Raw genomic sequence first — 18,303 nt, 5'->3', positions numbered from 1 at the left:
TCACATTCTTCCCTGTCTCCATCCTACCCTCTTCTTCCTATCTCGTCTAGATTGACTAGTTCATTGGTTGGTTGGTTGGTTGGTTGACTAATTTCTCTCTCTTCTGGTTCCTGGCAGACTTCTAGGAATACATGAAACTCGAGGTCAACAATGATCCAGTCCAGGGGTCTCAGGTGGTCAGGTGGTCAGGCTCAGTCCAGGAACTGATGTCTGTATTCCCAAAGGAAGACGACTGCCCATCCATCAGAAGACCTCCTACTGAGAGTGTTTCTCTCCAGAAGGCTGTAGATAAATCCTGTGATGGGAGCAGTGAGGTGTGTCCCCCAGCAAGTGTCGCAGGGTAACATCCCACCTTCATGTGACTGGTTGAAAACCAAACTATTGACTTCCAGGGGTCCCTAGGGGACAGCCAGGTCAGACCACCTGGGCAGTTTATTGGAAATAGAGATCCCTAGACTCAACCAAGAATTACTGAGCTGAATTTTCCAGGGCTGCAGCCCCAGGATTTATATTTTTAATAAGATTGCTGGGGATTTTGACAGAAAGTGGGAACTGAAGAAGCCAACCAGGGTGAGGTCTGCAGAGAGGGGAGTTCTCTCCCTCTTGAGTTAGCCATTCACCACCTCCTACCATCTGCCAGGCATTGTGGGTACTCAGAGGCTCAGAGTGGGTACTCATGGGTGGAGACAGACAGAGTGCCTGCCCTGTAGAGCTCATTCTGCCAGGATCCTGACCCAAACCCTAATGCTCCTAGTAGGCCCCATGCAATCGGCCCATCTACCACTGGACCACTTGTGCCAGCTGCACTGGCCCTCATCTGGCTCCTTGAACACTCTGCATTCTTCCTACCACCCAGCATTTTCCAGCAGCTCTGTTCATCTGCCTGGAACTCACCCCTATCCCCACGCACACCCCATCTTTGCCTCGTTAAATTCTCTCATCCGCCAGAAACATTGGGAGTAAAATGGCTGAGAATCTGGATTACAGAGCCAGAGGACCTGGGTTCAAATCTCCACGCCGCTACTTACCAGCTGTATATATCAGATTCTACTCAATCTTCCCATGCCTCAGTTTCCTGGTATGAAAAATAATGGTCATTACTTCTTCAAGGAAGCCTCGACTCCTAAAACCAATTCCAATTCCCTGTTAATAACTTCTCTTAACAGTCCCCATCTCTTTTGGGTAGAGATTAAAGTATTTGTAATAATGTTTCCGTTTGTAAAACTATTAGAGTCATGTCTGTCTTCCCCACAAGAACAAGGGCCACTTCTACTTTGTCCTCACCGCTGGTCCCCCACCATGCCTGACACTTCATGGGAGGTACAAGTATCTGTCGTACGAGCAAACCAAAGAATCCAGCGCTGCCCCCCTCAAACCAGACCATTTCGCCTCTTCCTTGAAGTCAACAACAGCATGAGTCACAGTCAGAGGAACATTGGTCTTATACCCAGAAATCATGAGAAGGCAGGTTGAAGGCTTTCTGTAGTCTCTTGAGAGAATGCCAGGAGTGGGGGCTATAGTCTTTGCTCAGACCAAACATCTTTAAATCCCTCCAACTCTGCCTCTGCGCTGCTCTAGCCTCTCAGGAAAAAGAGCCATTCTGCTACTCTAGGCCAGGAGCCCAAACCGAAATGCTGCTGGTCATCTTTCTCATGAGGGATCTAGAGACCATACCATGTACTCTGGAACCTTCCTTCTCTAAGGGAAGGATTCCCTGGCCAGCCATGGGACATACAAACCCCTGAAGGATTGATGGACAAAGAGGTCTCAGTTCCCCACTCCAGGCCCAACCAGCCTGTCTTGAGTTCCCCTTGGAAGGGACTTGGAGGTCCCTCCTCCACCATTTACTATAAACCAGCGATGAGGAAAGACAGTCTTAGTGTGGGTGCCTTTCATTGCCTTTCATTCTTGATAAACATAGAGTCCATACAGTCCTCACAGAATATCTGTGCTGTCAGGGAGTTGACAAAAAGGAAATATACTCTGAGCCTTCAGGAAGTTTCCTTCCCTCTCTGAGTTTTCATTTCCCCATCTATGAGAGGCTGCTAGACTCCCTTCCAGCTGGAAACCTACCCAGGGTTCAGATACATCTAAAACAGCAAAAGAAATTGGTCCAGGGCTTTAAGGCATGGAATTAGAAAGGGCCAAGTCTTCCCTGGAGACTTCCTGGGGCAGTCATAAAGACAAGAAGGCTCTTAAGTAACCAAAAGCCCAGGACAGCTTTTATCAAAATGTATGTGGTATAAGAGTGCCTCTAGGTATGGCTCTGAACCACACGTAACATTTCTTTCCCATCACCCTCAGTTAGTTTTCCTAAGACACACTTGCATCTAATCTCCCTCAGAGGGCTGTAAAGGCCCCCATGGTCAAGAAGCACACTCATTTTTGTGTCCTTGGTAATGGGGGGGCACCATACCATGTGTGCTAATGGACACTCATTAAGTGTCTGCTGAGATGAGTTTTTTTTTTTTATGACTTCATAGCCTACTGGCTGTGTGCTTAACCTCTCTGAGCTTCAGAAGGAAGAAACTAAACAATATACATACCTATGAGGTCATTCTGAAGATTAAATAAAATTATGCATGTAAGATGCTAAGCTCTATGTCACCACAGAGAAAGCTCTCAAAAATGTTAATAATTAATAGTATTAATTACAGTAGTAAAGATGGTAATGATGGTGATAATGGTGGTGAAGATGGTGGTGATGGTGGTGTGTAGTGGTGACAGTGATAATGCTGTGGTGATGGTGGTGATGATGGTGATGATATTGGTGGTGATGCTGGTGGTGATGGTGATAATGGTGGTGATGGTGATGATGCTGGTGGTGATAGTGGTGATGACAGTGATGGTAATGGTGGTGGTGGTGGTGATGTTGTTGGTAAGGATGGTGGTGGTGGTAGTGATGGTAGTGATAGTGGTGGTGATGGTGGTGATGATGATGGTTGTGGCAATGATGGTGCTTGTGATGGTGGTGATCGTGGTCATGATGTTGGTGATGATGGTGATGTCGGTGTTGATGATGATGGTGGTGGCAGCGGTGGTGGTGGTGGTGGTGGTAGTGGTGGTGACGGTGGTCGTGATGTTGGTAATGATGTTGGTAATGGTGGTAGTGATGGTGATGTTGGTGGCAGTGGTGATAATGTTGATGGTGATGATGGCGGCAGTGGTGATGGTGGTGGCGGTGATGTTGGTGGCAATGGTGATAATATTGATGGTGATATTGGTGGTGGTGGCAGTGGCATTGGCAGTGGTGAAAACAGTAACGGTGCTGATGGTGGTGTCGATGATAAAGATAATGATACTGTGATGGTGATGACAGCCCTGGCTAAGTCAGTTCAGGTTAGTCCAGAATCACCTCCCTCTGGTCCTTTGAGCCCAGGCAACACTTGGCAAAGGAAGGCACTTGAAACCCCGACAAGGCCTCTGGCCTTCAGTACTGCCACAGAGGCCGCAGCAGAAAGCACACACCCACACTCAGTAAGAGGTTGGGATGTTTCATATGGCATGTTCTGCCAACAAAATGTGAATGTAATAATTTTGAAAGTAATATTTGTGCACTTGAGCTACTGAACAGCCATTTAACACGGTGCTCAGCAGGGAAGGCAAGACACACGGGCAATAAGAAATCTGTATCCATTACACCCTAGAGGATGGCTGACGCCGGTGGGTCGGGAGCCGAATTCCATTTGTCTGGGAAAGGGCTGCCTATGGAAATAAACCACAGACATTTGTTGAGCATCTACCATGTGCTGTGTGCAGGCTGGGCGCTGCAAAGGGGTACCGCTGAGTATGAAACCCAGCTGTTACCCTGAAAATCTAGGTGTGGAGAAAGGAAGCACAATACATAGAATAGCGATGCTAGCATCTGTCCATTCATTCAACAAACGCACTAAATACCTAGCATGTATCAGGCCTGTGGCATGTACTGGGAATACTCAAATAAAAGAAGGCTCTGTTCTCAAGGAGCTCCCAGCTTGGGAGAAAGACAGATGAATAAATAAATACTCACAAAAGAGCGGACTCCAATGCATACAATGGCCATCACTCACGGAAGGCTCGCTATGTGCCAGGCACTGGACTAAGCATTTTACTTCTGTCATATTTAATTAATCTTACCATGAGCCTGTGAAGGTGGAACCACTGGGATCCCCACCTTACAGAGGGGCAGCCCCGTGGCCGCATAGGGTAAGTCATTTGCCCTAAGTCACAGAGTTCCTAAGTGGAGGAATCAGGATTGGAGCCTGGCCTTGGGGCTCTCAGGCACCCTCCTGGTCCAGGAGATAGGGGACCAATGCTCCTTGGAGGACCAGGCAGGGGTTCAGAGGAAACCCCTGAGCTGGGCCATGAAGGAAGAGGAGGAGTATGCCAAGAGCTGGGATGCAGAGGGCAGGCGGGATTTGGGCAGATCAAGGCATGTGGCATTCTCAGGGGACATCGAGAAGAGCCAGATGCTAGCTGGAAAGTTCCTACAGGGGAAGGGGGAGTTGAGACTGCTAAGTGAGGGGTAGGGGCCTGATGCAGACCACTGGACCGAGAGCAGAACTATCAGGAGTCTCAGCCTATGTTGAGCTCTGCAGGCCTGCTGGGCAGTACAAGAGCCAGGAGTGACTCCTTGTCCTCCAGGCACCTGGTCCTTAAGAAAGCCAAATCCTTCCCGGGCACCGATTAAAACTCCACTTTCAAATGCAGCTCATGTGGTAGAAAGAGCACAAGCCTGGCCTAGAATTCCACCTCCAACCCATACTATCTGTGCAACTTGGGGCAAGTGATCCAACCTTTCTGAGACTCGGTTTTCTCACCTATAAAATGGGCTGATTTATACCTACCTCACTTTTGTGAGAAGCAGGACAGTATTAAGAAAGAAGGAAGAAAGGAAGGGAGGGAGGGAGGAAGCAAGGAAGGCAGGCAGGCAGGCAGGCAGACTAGACTAAGATCTGGCATCCAGTAGTTCCTAAATAATAAATCTTTACTTTCTTTCCACTTCCTTCCCTTTTGGTTTCCCCCATTCCTAATGAGCATGAAAAGTACAGAGCCTCAATGTTCTGATTGTCCTGATTTCAAATATTCTGTTCTCTTGTCCCCACGCATCATCAAACATCCCAGGAATCCTAAAGTTTCTGCATCCAACATGTCTTCCAGAATGTGCAGCACTGCTAGAACTAGCCTGAAATTCCTCTGTGGGTGCTGGTTTGGGGATCAGAAAATACCTTCCCTGTATAGGGAGGGCGCAGGTTTAATACAGGTAACATGGGAAGACGCTTATCACACTCCCCAATGTTCCGTCTACCTTGGATTAGAAATCAGTCTACAGTACTAAGGACAGATGAGGCTGGTTGCTTCTGGAAGGCGCTGGATGCAGAGGGAACCCTGATGCGTCCCCTTAACCTGGGGCTGGGGCCTGGGAGGACACCACACCTCTATCCACCCCTTCCCTGAGCTCCACATGCTTCTACCAACTGCCATGAAGATGCCTCAGAGGCAACGCACACTCTACCTGACCACAGCTCATCTCCTGCTCTCCATCCCCAAGCCTCCCCCCGCCCCCAGCCCCACGTTTACCACTTCAGTCCGTGGCTCCAAGGCTGTCCAGATAGCCAGAGGTCATTGCCAGCACCCATCCCCCTACCGGCCTCCTCCTCAACTGTCATAAGCCTGTGCTGCCGCCCCAAGGTCTCACCGCCTCCCCTCCTCTGCATCTCCATCCTTGTGACCTAAGCCAAGCCCTAGCCTTCTCTCAGGACAATCCCACCCTCCTGCCTGGTAACCTGTGCTCACCCCACCCATTCATCACACCACAGTCCAGCTGATCCTTGCAAAATGCAAACCTGCTTATGTCACTTCCTGGCTTGTCGGTTCCCACTGCTCTTAGAATAAAGGCACCAATGGGGCACCTGGGTGGCTCAGTCATTAAGCAACTGCCTTCAGCTCAGATCATGATCCCGGGTTCCTAGGATGGAGCCCAGAATCAGGCTCCCTGCTCAGCAGGAAGCCTGCTACTCCCTCTCTCACTCCCCCTGCTTGAGTCCCCTCTCTTACTGTGTCTCTATCAAATAAATAAATAAAAATTTTTTAAAAAAGGAATAAAGGCACCATCGCTTCTTTTTTTTTTTTTGGCACCATTGTTTTAAAGATTTTATTTATTTGACAGACAAGAGATCACAAGTAGGCAGAGAGGCAGGCAGAGAGAGGGGGCGGGAAGCAGGCTCCCTGGAGCCCGAGGCGGAGCTCGAACCCAGGACCCTGAGATCATGACCTGAGCCGAAGGCAGAGACTTAACCCACTGAGCCACCCAGGCACCACTGCTTTAAAGACAACTTTCCCTGATGGGTCAGAAAGGCCCAAAATTGGCTGGCCCCACCTTCTTATCTATTCTTATTCACACCCCCTCACTCAGATACGGCACCTTCCTCTCCCTTCTACATACTTACTCTGCTCCTTCCCACCCCAGGGCCTTTGCACGTGTTTTCTCTTCTCCCTGGAAGGCTCTTCTAGCCTCTCTTTACCTAACTAGCATCGTATATCTAATATCTCAGTTGAAAGACTCTTCTTCAAGGAAGTCTTCTGTGACTTTTCAGACTAATTCTGGGTTCCCACAAAGTGCCACACGTCTCTATGGGGCACTTACCACAGTTGCAATTGTACATCGATTTGTGTGGTCATTTGATTAATGCCAGTCTCCCTGGGACTCCCCAGAGGCAGGCCTCGTGGCTGGTTTTATTGATTCTAGAACAGAGGGCACTTGGTATACTGTGAGCACACAATGAATAAAATCAAATGAATGAATGCATGCATGAATGAATGACTTACTTCTTCAGGTGCACACCCTCTACGTCCTGATCTTCTGCAAACCCCAGACTTCTACAAAGGCAGGCGGAGACAATGAGAGGAAAAGTGACTTGTCAAGTCACAGAGCAAGTACACAGCTGAGCCAGGACCAGGAGAATCCAGGCTTCCTGAATGCGACACCCTTGCCACCTGCTGACTTGGGGGTCCAAGCTCCACAGTGGGGGGATGCGGAGGGGATGTGGGGAAGACTGCCTAAGAGGGCCAAAGAAGGGAAGAATTTTATAGGCCTGGTTTCTGCACACCTGGGCTCTAATCCAGGCTGCAAGCACCCTGGCGAGAAAAATGTGTTTTTCCCATGTTATGCTGGGCCCTGCCGACACCACATGCAAATGTATGCAAATTATGTGCAAACACAGTCTCTGGCTTGGATGAGAGAAACCAAAAGCCTGGTACCAGGGGGAGCCATCTGAGATCAGACCAAGCTGGCCAGCCCTTCTGGCCATAAAGGCCATAAAACTCTGACGCAAGCCTTTTGGCCACACAAGTGAGCGGGGGCATTAGCAGGTGGGAGCATCTCGCCCAGATAATCCCCCCTTCCTGGCCTCCTGTCAGCCGTGGGGGACTTGGGTGCTGGGAACTTCAGGCTGTTTTTCCAGGAGTGGGGTCATCCCCTGCCCACCCATCCTCGGCACAGCTGTAAGAAGGGTCTGTTCTGAAGGGACCACCCTTTGGAGGAGTCCGTAGTGGCTCCTCATGGCCTCACTCTGGTGTCCTCCAAGGTGGACACCTTCAGAGACAGAACTTGCAGGTCCATAAGGGTCCCCAGCTTCCGCTTAGCTGATGCCTTTCTGTCCCTCGACACTCAGCTCAAGGATCCCCTGTGAAGCGTCTTCCCCTGCCCCTCACTGCCCCCAGCTGGCATGGACCTCCTGGATGCCATCCAGCAGCGCATAGCCCTCCCCCTCCCGGGGGAAGCTCGCTCTGTAAGGCTCTGTCTCTCCCACTGCACCGGGAAGGCCTCGGGAGTGGGGGGCAATGTGCTGAGTGAATGACTGAAAGTGAGGGATGGGGAAGAAGGAGAGAAGAAAGGGAGCATCACTGATCTCTTCAGGAAAATCCTAGAAGGTCTGAGAGCGCCAGTGAGGCAGGAAATTGTGGGCTAGGTGGATGTGGCCTCCTGCCCCAAGGGGCCGCTGAGGCCTGGCCCTGCCTGGGCTGACCCCTTCCACGGCTCCCCCTTTGCCCCATCCGAGCATCAGCCTAATCAGCTGTCAGCGCCGGTCCTCCATCCTCCGTCCAGAAAGTGAGCTGTTCCTTGAAACCTCACAGCCTGCGATTAGATCTATGGCAGCTTTCTAAGCGGCTCAGTGGTTCCCATGGCAACCCAACTGGTACCCAACTGGCAGTGGGCCACCTGGAGGAGAGGGAGGGAGGAGGGAGACAGGTGTGGGGCGCTGCCTGAGGCAGGGAGAGGAAGAGGGAGATCCAGACAGGATGGAGACGCCAGGAGAGGCCTGGGAAGAGGGAAGGGCCCTAGTCACAGGGACCCGGGGGTGAGTGGGGTGAGTTGGGGAGGCTGTGGGACCCAGGAGGGGTCAGACAGGGTGGGGGGAGGCAGGTATGGAAGGCTGCGTGGTGGGGGGGGGTGGCTTACAGAAGCTGAGGGAGATGGGGGCCATGAGAAGGGAGGACTTGAAGGGATCTGGGAAGAGGTTGGGGGAGAGGGGGTCTGGGTGAGATGGACGGAAAGCCAGGGGGTGAGGACAGAAGACAGAGAGAGCCTGAGTGGGCTGAGAAAACCCGAGTACTGCACGTAGGGGAAGCTCAGGCAGAAAATGGCCCCCGGCTGGCCCGCACCGGCACATACCTTACATAAGGCAGGATAGAGAGGGACACGGCCACTGCCCACCAAGTCCCTCTGCCTCTGACCTCAGCCCCTCTCCCAGCTTGGGGCCTGGGGCCTAGGGCCTTGCAGCATCCACAGAGGAGAGATCTGCTTGACCTCTGAAAGGCCAAGGGGCCTCATCCAAAAGCCCCCTCATGGCTTCCGTGCGCAGGTGCGGGACGAGGGTAACGTGGAGCTCGGACTCGGGCAGACAGCGACGCTGGCCTGGCAAGGCCCTGGGCCTTCAGCACGCGGGGCCGCCCGAGGACCGCCGGCCGGAGACAACCACCACGCAGGCCAGGAGAGGAGGCTCGGCGGCGCTCTGTGCCCGTGAGACAGCCCAGAAGAGGTGCCAGGCTGGGGTCAGAAATTCAAGAACTGCCCCAATTCTCTGTCCAGTCGTGGGCTCACTTCAGTGGCCACTTTACAACATGTCTGGGTCAGAGAAGGCACTTGGCAGGGGTCCTTCACGCGTAAGCGACGGGAGCCCAGCTCAGAGCGGCTAAAGGCAAAACAAAATGTATTTGCCCATGAAATTGAGAGCACGGTGGCTTTAGGTGTGGACCAGGCCACGTCCCCAAAGACCCCCCTCCCCTTTCTTCTTCTTCTTTTTCCTCTCAGGCAAGTGCTTCCCTGAGGCAGAGCCTGGTCACAGCAGCCCCCGCAGGCTAACTTCCTCTCTCAGCGGAGAGACTTCCTGCTGGCGCCCCCAAAAGTTCTCAGGGCGGGACTGGGTCCCATGCCTGTCCCTGAGTAATGGCAGGGTGGCAATGAGCCCTCCAGCCGCTGGTCACATGCCAGGGATGGCTCTAGACACTTGGTATGTATATATATTTTTTAAACGATTTATTTATTTATTTATTTGACAGAGGGAGACAAAGCAAGAGAGGGAACACAAACAGGGGGAGTGGGAGAGGGAGAAGCAGGCTTCCCGCCGAGCAGGGAGCCCCATGCGGGGCTCGATCCCAGAACCCTGGGATCATGCCCTGAGCCGAAGGCAGATGCTTAACGACTAAGCCACAGAGGCGCCCCCACTTCATATGTATAAACTTCTTCGTCCTCAGAAATGCCAGGACTGCTCTTGCTGCCGCTCCACAGACAAGATGGACCTACCGAAAGTTCCGTAGCTGGTCCGTGGCTCATGACGGCGGAGCTGGACCTCTAGCCCCCACCCAGGTGGTGTGGCTTCAACGTCCCGATCCTCGCACGCACAGGGTCCCCGGAGGGCTTGGGAAAACAGATTCCTGAGCGCGGAGGTGTGGGCTGGGCCCACGAATGGACGCTGCCACCTGCAGACCACGCTTCCAGGAACACTGAAGGGCCGTCATCCAAGCCGCTTGGCTCAGCCGCTCGAACCAATCATGGTGGCTCTGATTTGCCACACGTGGGTCCCATGGCCAACCCTGGTGTTTGGGAGGCAGAGGGAACCAGACCTAAGCCACGGAGACCCCAAATGGGAGGAGAGCCTCAAAGGATGAGCACAGTTTCTGTAATCACGAGAGATGTTTGGACAACTTGGTACCCGCCCCCCCGTGCCTCAGTTTCTTCATCCGTGGTTTGGGGACAACAGCACCTGCCTCGCTGCATTGTTGTGAGGACAAGATTAGTTGAGACCAGTAAAGCACTTCAGCTCATGCCTGGAACAACAAGCACCTGGTGAGAATTAGATACCCACTTCGTGCATGTTATAGCATGAACACAACATATATGTTGGCGCTGTGACAAGGGCACCAAAGCCCCCAGCCCCACACCTGCAAATACACATGAGGATGCAAACATGGATGGAACCCATACCACCACTTCGAGCGCACGGGCACATGGGACATCTGGAGGATGTTCACACAAGACACGTAGGTGAACACAGATGGACACAGGCTCCAAGTCCTTTGCACACACGGTAAGTTGGCCCCTCCGTGGATCCTCACTGTGCCCACTGCTGTGGGATGCTGCCCCGAGTAAGCTTCTCTCAAGGGGTCTCAGAGAGAGGAGGCAGCTCGAGGACAAGACCACATCACAGTGAGGAGCCAGACATTTCAATCCATCAAAGTTAGATTGGTGACCATCTCCAACAATGACGAGCCGGGTGACCTCGAGCGAGTTGCTTAACCTCTCTGAACCTGTTTCCAGCTTCATAAAATGGGCATGATCTATACCTACTTCCCAGTAGTGTAGTGAGAATGAGGTGTGTGGGCTACAGAAAAGGCTCAGTGAGAGCTGCCTGTGCACACTGCTTTATCACGAGAAGCACCTCTCGACTCTGGATGGGCCTCCAGACGTGGGTAGAATCCGTGCAAACGCAGACCAAGAGCCAGGCCCGGGTCAACCTACGAAGCTGCCGCAGAACCAGGTCCTCCCTCCCGTCACCATGGAGGTGGGAGCAGCCACAGCGCCAACTTACTCTACCCTCCCAGAGCTGCGGCGTGCCCAGCGGGGCTGACAGCTGTTGACAGTGTCCCCTGCGGTTCAGAGCCTCCCCCTGCAGCTCCAAGTGGCAGGGCAGTGTTTAGAAATTACAACAATCTGTAATTTGTATTCAGTGATTTGTATAAATGTATAGGATCCATATTAGCTGTGGGCAGACACGATCTGCATTGCAGAATGGCCTTCTCTGTGGGCGGGCAGCAAGGAGCCCGGCTTGGGAGGTCTGCCCGAAGTCCCCCGTGACAGCCTCACGGTCAAGGACAAGAGGGATTAGGGCCAAGACAGCATCCAAACTACCTCTCCAGAGCTCTCCCACCTAGCCCTCTCACTACCCCCTTCTCTCTCCCCAGCAGTCAAGTCAAGTGGTTAAGAACTTGGGCACGGGAACCAAGCAGTCCTGGATTCAAATCCTGACTTCTCGCCCTCTCCCCACACGGCCTTGGGTGAGGCACAGCAGCTTCAGGGGCCTCAGATACTCTTCTGGAAAGCAGAGCAAATAAAAGAGCCTACCCCCTACGGCAGAGACGTCAGAGACTCCCTGTAGGCTGGTACTTAACAAGTGCTCAAGAAACAGCACTTGGGATTTTCCACTACTTTGCGCTCCTTGTTAGGTGCTGCCCTATCTTTGCCTTTTTTTTCCCCCAGAAACAACCACTGAGCCTAGGCTCCAAGTCAACCATCACCCACTGGCACCTACAAGCACGACCCAGCACAGACTCAAGAAACAAAACAGTGGCAGCACCTGTCCTATAAGACACACGACTCACCTCTTTTAAATCCTCTGATCATTAAACTGAGATCCATGATGATGGGGCATCTGTCCTGTCTACTGTTGTGCCCCCAGCTCCTAGGACAGTGGCTGACTCACAGGAGGCACTCAACAAATATTTGTTGACTAATGGGCACATTTGTCTGCTCACTCATCCTGTAAACATTATTGGCATCTACCGTGTCTCAGACACTGAGCGTGGACAGAAATCAAGCACAACCTATGGGGAGAGGGGAACATGGCGGCAAAGAGAAAGTATACGGTGACAGTTCCTCCAAGAGGCCTGGCCACTCTCATAGGCCCAGTCTTCGCTTTGACCCTGAAGAGATACTTGTGGTCTCTACTCCAAGATAGGTGTTCTTGAAAATCAACCCTTCCCAGATTATTTGTCCATTCAAAAAGTGTTTGTTCCCCAGTCCTCAACCCAACAGGGATGCCAGAAAGCCTAACTAGGGGCTCTCCCTTTTAAGAACGTTCAAGAACAGCCAATCCAGATCATTCCATCTGCTGTCCTATACTCTAGAGTTAGTATAAACTGGTCAATAAGTACATACCCCAGGTGTTTTGCTCATGAGAGTCTCTTTGTCCCATCTGTTTCCCATCTCTCTGTAAAACTGGCATGAGGTTATGGAGAAGTCTCCTTCTGAAATGCTTAGGTCCCACTTAATCCAGGATCTGCAGACTATCCCTGCTTAAGCCTTAATTAGCTTTTAGCATGCACTTGGGCTATTCATGCAAATTAACCTCCTCTCCTTGACAGCTGTCACAAAAGATAGTTTTCAGTTTAAAGTCCTAAGGCTGGCATTCAACAGCAATGAAAAATCTGGCTCCAACCCTGAATGGATGGATGGATGGATGGATGGATGGATGGATGGATGGATACATGAATGAATGGAGAGATGGTGGATAGATGGATGGGTTGGTGAGTGGATGGACAGGTGGGTGGGTAAATGGAGGAACGGGTGTGTGGATATATGGATAGATGGGTAGATGGGTATACAGATGAATGGATGAAATTCCAACACTCTCCTCACCTCTGATGGGCCCACGTCTCTGGTCCTAAAAACCTGAAATATCTGGCCCCGACCCTGGATAAGCAGGAGAATGGATGGGTCAATGAGTGTATGAACTGTTGACTCCCTGAGCTCCTCTACTCTCTCAGTTGGCCTACCCCTCTAAGCATCAACACCTATGCACTATTGCCTTGAGGGTTTCCTACAAGCCACTTACCCAAAGCCCCTGGAGAATAACCCTCCAATGTTTCTTCATCAATGAGGAGCCTCCAGTCAGCAGCATCTAGTGAAATAAGTGAGATAATACAGATAAACACTCATTCATCCACTCATTCATTCCATCCACAAATAATTATTGAGCACCTACTATGTACTAGGCACTCAGTTAGGCATAGAATAATCAACCAACCTCTTACTCACTCCAGGCACCTGACCGGGGTCAGCAGAAGAAACAAAAGACCTACATGTTCTCACACACAAGTTTGGATTTACAACCCCTTGCCTCCCTCCCCCATCCCACTTAGACCTCCCCCAATCCAACCCCAGTGAGGGTACCTCCACCCAGAGATGTTGGGTGGACCTACAGAAAGAGTCAGGTCAGAATCACAAGGTGAGGTTGAGTCCCACCAGGTTCAGTTTGGCTCCATTCTACAAGCATCCTCTGAAAGCCTTTCTGTGCCCAGTTCTGTGGGATCGAAGAAGGGCCCCTGCCCACGGCTCTCACAGAACAATGGTAGGGCAGAGGGAAAGTCTCAGCTACAACTAGGGACAGTGATCCAGGTGGGGCTCCTCTGGGGCAGGGGCTGTGTTTGAGTCATGGCCAGGTCCTCATGCCCAGCACACTGTGGTACATGGTAGGTGTTCAATACAGATTTGAAGAATGAATGAACCTACAATTCTCTCCTTTGAATTTTACCAGACCCCCCCCCAAAAAAAAGCCAACATGGGAATTTTTATTCCAACTTCAGAGATACCAGTTACGTTTCTCCAAAAAGAAGGACAAGGATGAGAAGGGGAGTGGAAATGAGATCAGGGTGAGGGTAGATTTTCTCTGGAGTGGCTCCTTTGCACTGGATCCTCAGGAAGGAAGACCCCCACAAGGTGTACGAGTCCAGAGAATGATGATGCATGTCCAGAGTGAGCAAGCTAGTAAGGGTCCAAGACCCTGACTTCTGAATCTGCAAATATTCACCCAGCTTCCTGGCATCTTTGCTTGTGCCCAATTTTGTTTTCTTAGATTTTGAGTAAATCTCTCAGTGGAAACTGCAGCTGTTTCTCTGCTCTGGGCCAGGGGAACTCAAGAAAGAGCTGAAAACTAATACCCTTTGCAGGGAGCACTAGCAATAGGAAGCAAATGCAGAAAACCCTGAGGGCAAGTGCATTGGAAGCCCCAAACAGCTTGGTGTTGCTAAAAGAGCTGACCAAAGTTGAACCAGACTTTTCTGCTTACTAGCTGTGGATGATCCTGGCAAGTTGTTTTGCTTCTCTGAGCCTCAGTTTATCTCTCTGCAAAATGGGGATCATTGTAGCAACCCATGTGGTGCACGTGAAGATCCTCCATGGAAGGGAAGAGATTTTTGCTTGTGTTTCTATTTCAGGGTGGAAATTAAATGGAATGATGAAAGGAGGGCACTTAGCCCAATTCTTGGCACATGGCTGGCACTTCCTACTTGCAGAATCTCTAGTACAGGGGCAGGTATCTGGGCAAGAAGAGAGATCTGAAGAATGATGATAAAGATGGTGATGGTGATGATGACAATAGTGATGAGTACGATGATGGTGGTGGTGGTGATGATGTTGGAATGAAGGTGATGATGATGTTGGTTATAACGAAGGAGGTGGTGATGATGATGTTGGGATAAAGGGGATGATGACGTTGGGATGAAGGGGATGATGTTTATAATGATGGAAGTGATGATGATGTTGAGATGAAAAGGATGATGATGTTGGGGTCAAAGTGATGGTGATGCTGGTTATAACAATGGAGGTGGTGATGATGATGTTGCGATGATAGTAGGAAGAGAGAAGAGATCTGTAGCACCTACCTTTTTACAGATTATGCTCTGCTCTAGAACTTTCCCGGGCACTATCATACTGAATCCTCACTTGAACCTTACTGTTTGCCCATTTCACAGATGAAGAACCAGAAGCTCAGAAAGGTTCAGTGACTCACCCAGGATCATACAGTGCAATTCCAGGTCCGTCCAATGCTGGGACATTAGTTCTCAACCTGAGCCATCCTTAGTGAGTAGGAGGCAGACAAAGTTATTCCAGAACCCAAGACACGGCCTCTACGCAGAAAGAACTTTTTTCTGATCCACCATTCTCTGTCGTTTGCTGATCCACTCTTGATTCATCCGCTCAGCCTTGTGGCTGGGGACACTGGAGTGGCTCACACGATTCCTTCCCCCACCCTCCCAGGGACCTTCACGTGGTGTGAGTTGGGGGGAGAGTTGCGTGAACAGTTAACTACAAAACTAGGTGATGAGAACCACTCTCAGGGCAATGGGAGCATCAAGAGGGACTGTTCTTCCTCCAGGGACAGGCATGGAAAGATTCACAGAAGTGACTTTGGGCCGGTTTCAAGGGAGGAACAAAAGTGTGAGGATAGAGTGAGTGTCGGAGGGAGCTGCCTGAGCGAAGGCATGAGGGAGGAATAGAAAATGTGGCCAGAGAACCATGTGGCCAGAGTAGAGGGACCCTGGAGAGGAGGGAAGGCGGCAGCTTCTGACAGGGAAAGGGCCCTGAATGCCATCCGAGGCAATTTTGACTTTCCCTGGCGGGGGGGGGGGGGGGGCATGAAGATTCCAGCTGGGGAGCGGGAAGATCAGGTCTGTGTCTTCTGAAGACCAGTGCTGGCAGCAGTGGTGTGGAGAGGGGGTTAGGCAGGGGTGGGCAAGAAGGCATCTGGAGAGAGGCCTGGACAGAGGTGAGAGAAGAGGGCTGAAAACACTGGCTTGTATGTATCCCCAGCCCTCTCTGCAATGCCCTTCCTCCCACTATTTGTCTTTCCTTCAGCAACCCGACACCCCCCTCCTAGGGTGGGGGGAGGACATCTGATACTGGCTCAGCACCTGCGTTCTGAAGACAGACCCAGGTTCTGCCACTTAGCAGCTGAGTGACCTCGGACATGCCACGTAACCATTCTGACCCTCCATTTCCTCATCTGAAAATTGGATCATCGCAAGGCTGAGTAGAATAACATATGAAAATGATCAGTCCAGCACTTGGTAAATGCTCATGATTGTCCTCTACTTGATAAAGGAAGAAGCCACAGTCCAGAAACGTCCCGTGACAAAGTTATGCAGCCCGAGAGCATCAAGCCAGGGGCAGAGGCTGTGTTCCCAGTCTCTGTGCCTCGGTTTTATCCCATTTCTCTTGTAAACGGCCTCCCCTCAATTTCCTGCTCCGTACATTGGGATCAGGGACCTTCCTGGTGCCATCAGTCAGGGCAAGAAAAGTGACCGATGAACCAAGAATCAGAAGAGAGAGCGTAGGGGCAGCCCCGGTGGGGCCCCGGGCAGGTTCTCCTTCACTCCCCACTCAACATCCTCTACTGTCATCTGGCCTTGATCATGAAATCCTGCCCTGATTCCTTCAACACAGCACCGGTGGGCACAGGAGGGGCCCCCTCCCCCACCTTCCTACAGGGCAGATAAAGCTCCCCTACCCAAGAGCAGAGCCTCCATGGAACAGGACTTCCCAGGGAACCGAGATGAGAAGTCAGTCCAAACTTGCTCTTGCTTCCGGATCAAGCACTCCGGGTTCGAGTTCGGACTCTGCCTCTAAATCACAGCGTGACCTGGACCTTCTCCTTCTTGGAACCTCAGCTTCCCCATCTCAGAGGGTCTGGGCTGGACTCTCAGCTTTGTAAGGACCCTCTCAGCCACACCCTGCAGCCCATCCCACCTCTCCTGCTCTCCCCGGCTCATCCTTCCAGGCTTCCGACCTGCCCCCTTGCTCCTGCGGCCCATGCTCAGGCTGCCTGGGGTTCCCAAGCTCCAAGGGGCACAGACCCCAGCCAGCGCCAAGCCTCTCCCTGACAGGGAACAGCCCCACTTACCAGCGGGGTACCAACGGGGTACCTCCCGTTGCCAGTGATGCCCCCCCAGCCCTCTCACTGAGGATCAGCAGTGCCAAAGGAAACCACACCCCCAGCCCCATCTCAATTGACTTCAGAGGCTGGCCAGAGCCGGGGTTTAAAAATACAAGTGCCCGCGCACCCTCCGTGCTGGCCGCCCACGCAGCCTGCGCTTGCCCACTTCACAGATGCCGCCGTGGCCACCGTGGGTGGCACAAAGGGAACAAAGAGGGGTGGGGAGTCCAGAGAGGCCCGGGGGTGGCTAGTGAGGGGGACGGACATTCCTCAGAGCCTAGACCACAGAACGGGGCTGTTTACGCCATCTGGCCATACCCAGCTCTCCGGTGTCCCGAGAGAAGCGGGCCCACTCGGGGCAGATTCACAGGGTCATGGGATCGAACATCTCACGTACCCGCAGTTAACTCCTGGTGTGGCCACTGACTGGCTGTGTGAGCTGGGGTAGGTCCCTTGCCCCCTCTGAGCGTCAGCCTCATCTGTAAAACAGCGGTAATAAAGGTGTGTACACACTTCATGGGGCTCTCGGGAGAGCTAACCGGGCCCAGGCCTGGCTGAGCGACGGTAGCTCTCTTCAATGTGACCGTTGCATCTGTGTTGTGGACGCTCTCTGCAAGGACTCAGTCGGGGGGGTCCAAGGAGAGAGAAGGGGCAGAATGCCCTGCTTCCACTCTCTTGCCCACCTCCGGAACACCCCAAAAGTCCAGGCACATTTGGCACCGGGGGCGGCTGAGAGTGGAGCCCCCCTCCCTAGAGACACACAGGCAAGTCAGGGCCCGGAGGGAGCTGGCACCCGCGGACAACCGCAGGAACATCAGACCCTAGAAATCTGGGCCTTGCCCCCAAGGTGAGAGGCATGTAGCACCCTTGGAACTGTGAGGGCCCCTGGAGCTTCCCCAAGCCACTGCTCCTCAGTGTTCCAGAAAAGGAAACTGAGGCCCGGAGAGGGGAAAGGATCTGTCCAGTTCGTGACAGAGCGGGTATCCGACCCAGGCTTCCCGGAGCCCTGACCGGAGCCCTGACCGGCACTGCCCTCCTCCACACCACAGCCTCGCCCTCCCCTCCCCTACCAGGTCCCAGCGGGAGGTCTCAGCCCCAGGCAGGCAGCTGAGCAGCTGTGGGAGCAGGAGCCTGGTCCAGCCCAGGAGACTTCATCTGGGGGGTCGGGAGCAAGGGCTGAGAGCGCTGCTCCTTCCCCAATCCCACCAGGGCCTGCTACACCCTTACATAACCTGTTCCGAGTTACACAATCTGCAGCCGCTTCATTCCAGAATGGGAGCTCCAGGAGCGGGTTCTAGCGTGGGGAGAGACTGAGTGCCTCCGTGTGAAAATC

The sequence above is a fragment of the Martes martes genome (genome assembly GCF_963455335.1).
Source record: "Martes martes genome assembly, chromosome: 4".
Lineage (NCBI taxonomy): Eukaryota > Metazoa > Chordata > Mammalia > Carnivora > Mustelidae > Martes > Martes martes.
The sequence above is the reverse complement of the archived record's forward strand: the minus strand, read 5'-3'. Positions refer to the sequence as shown.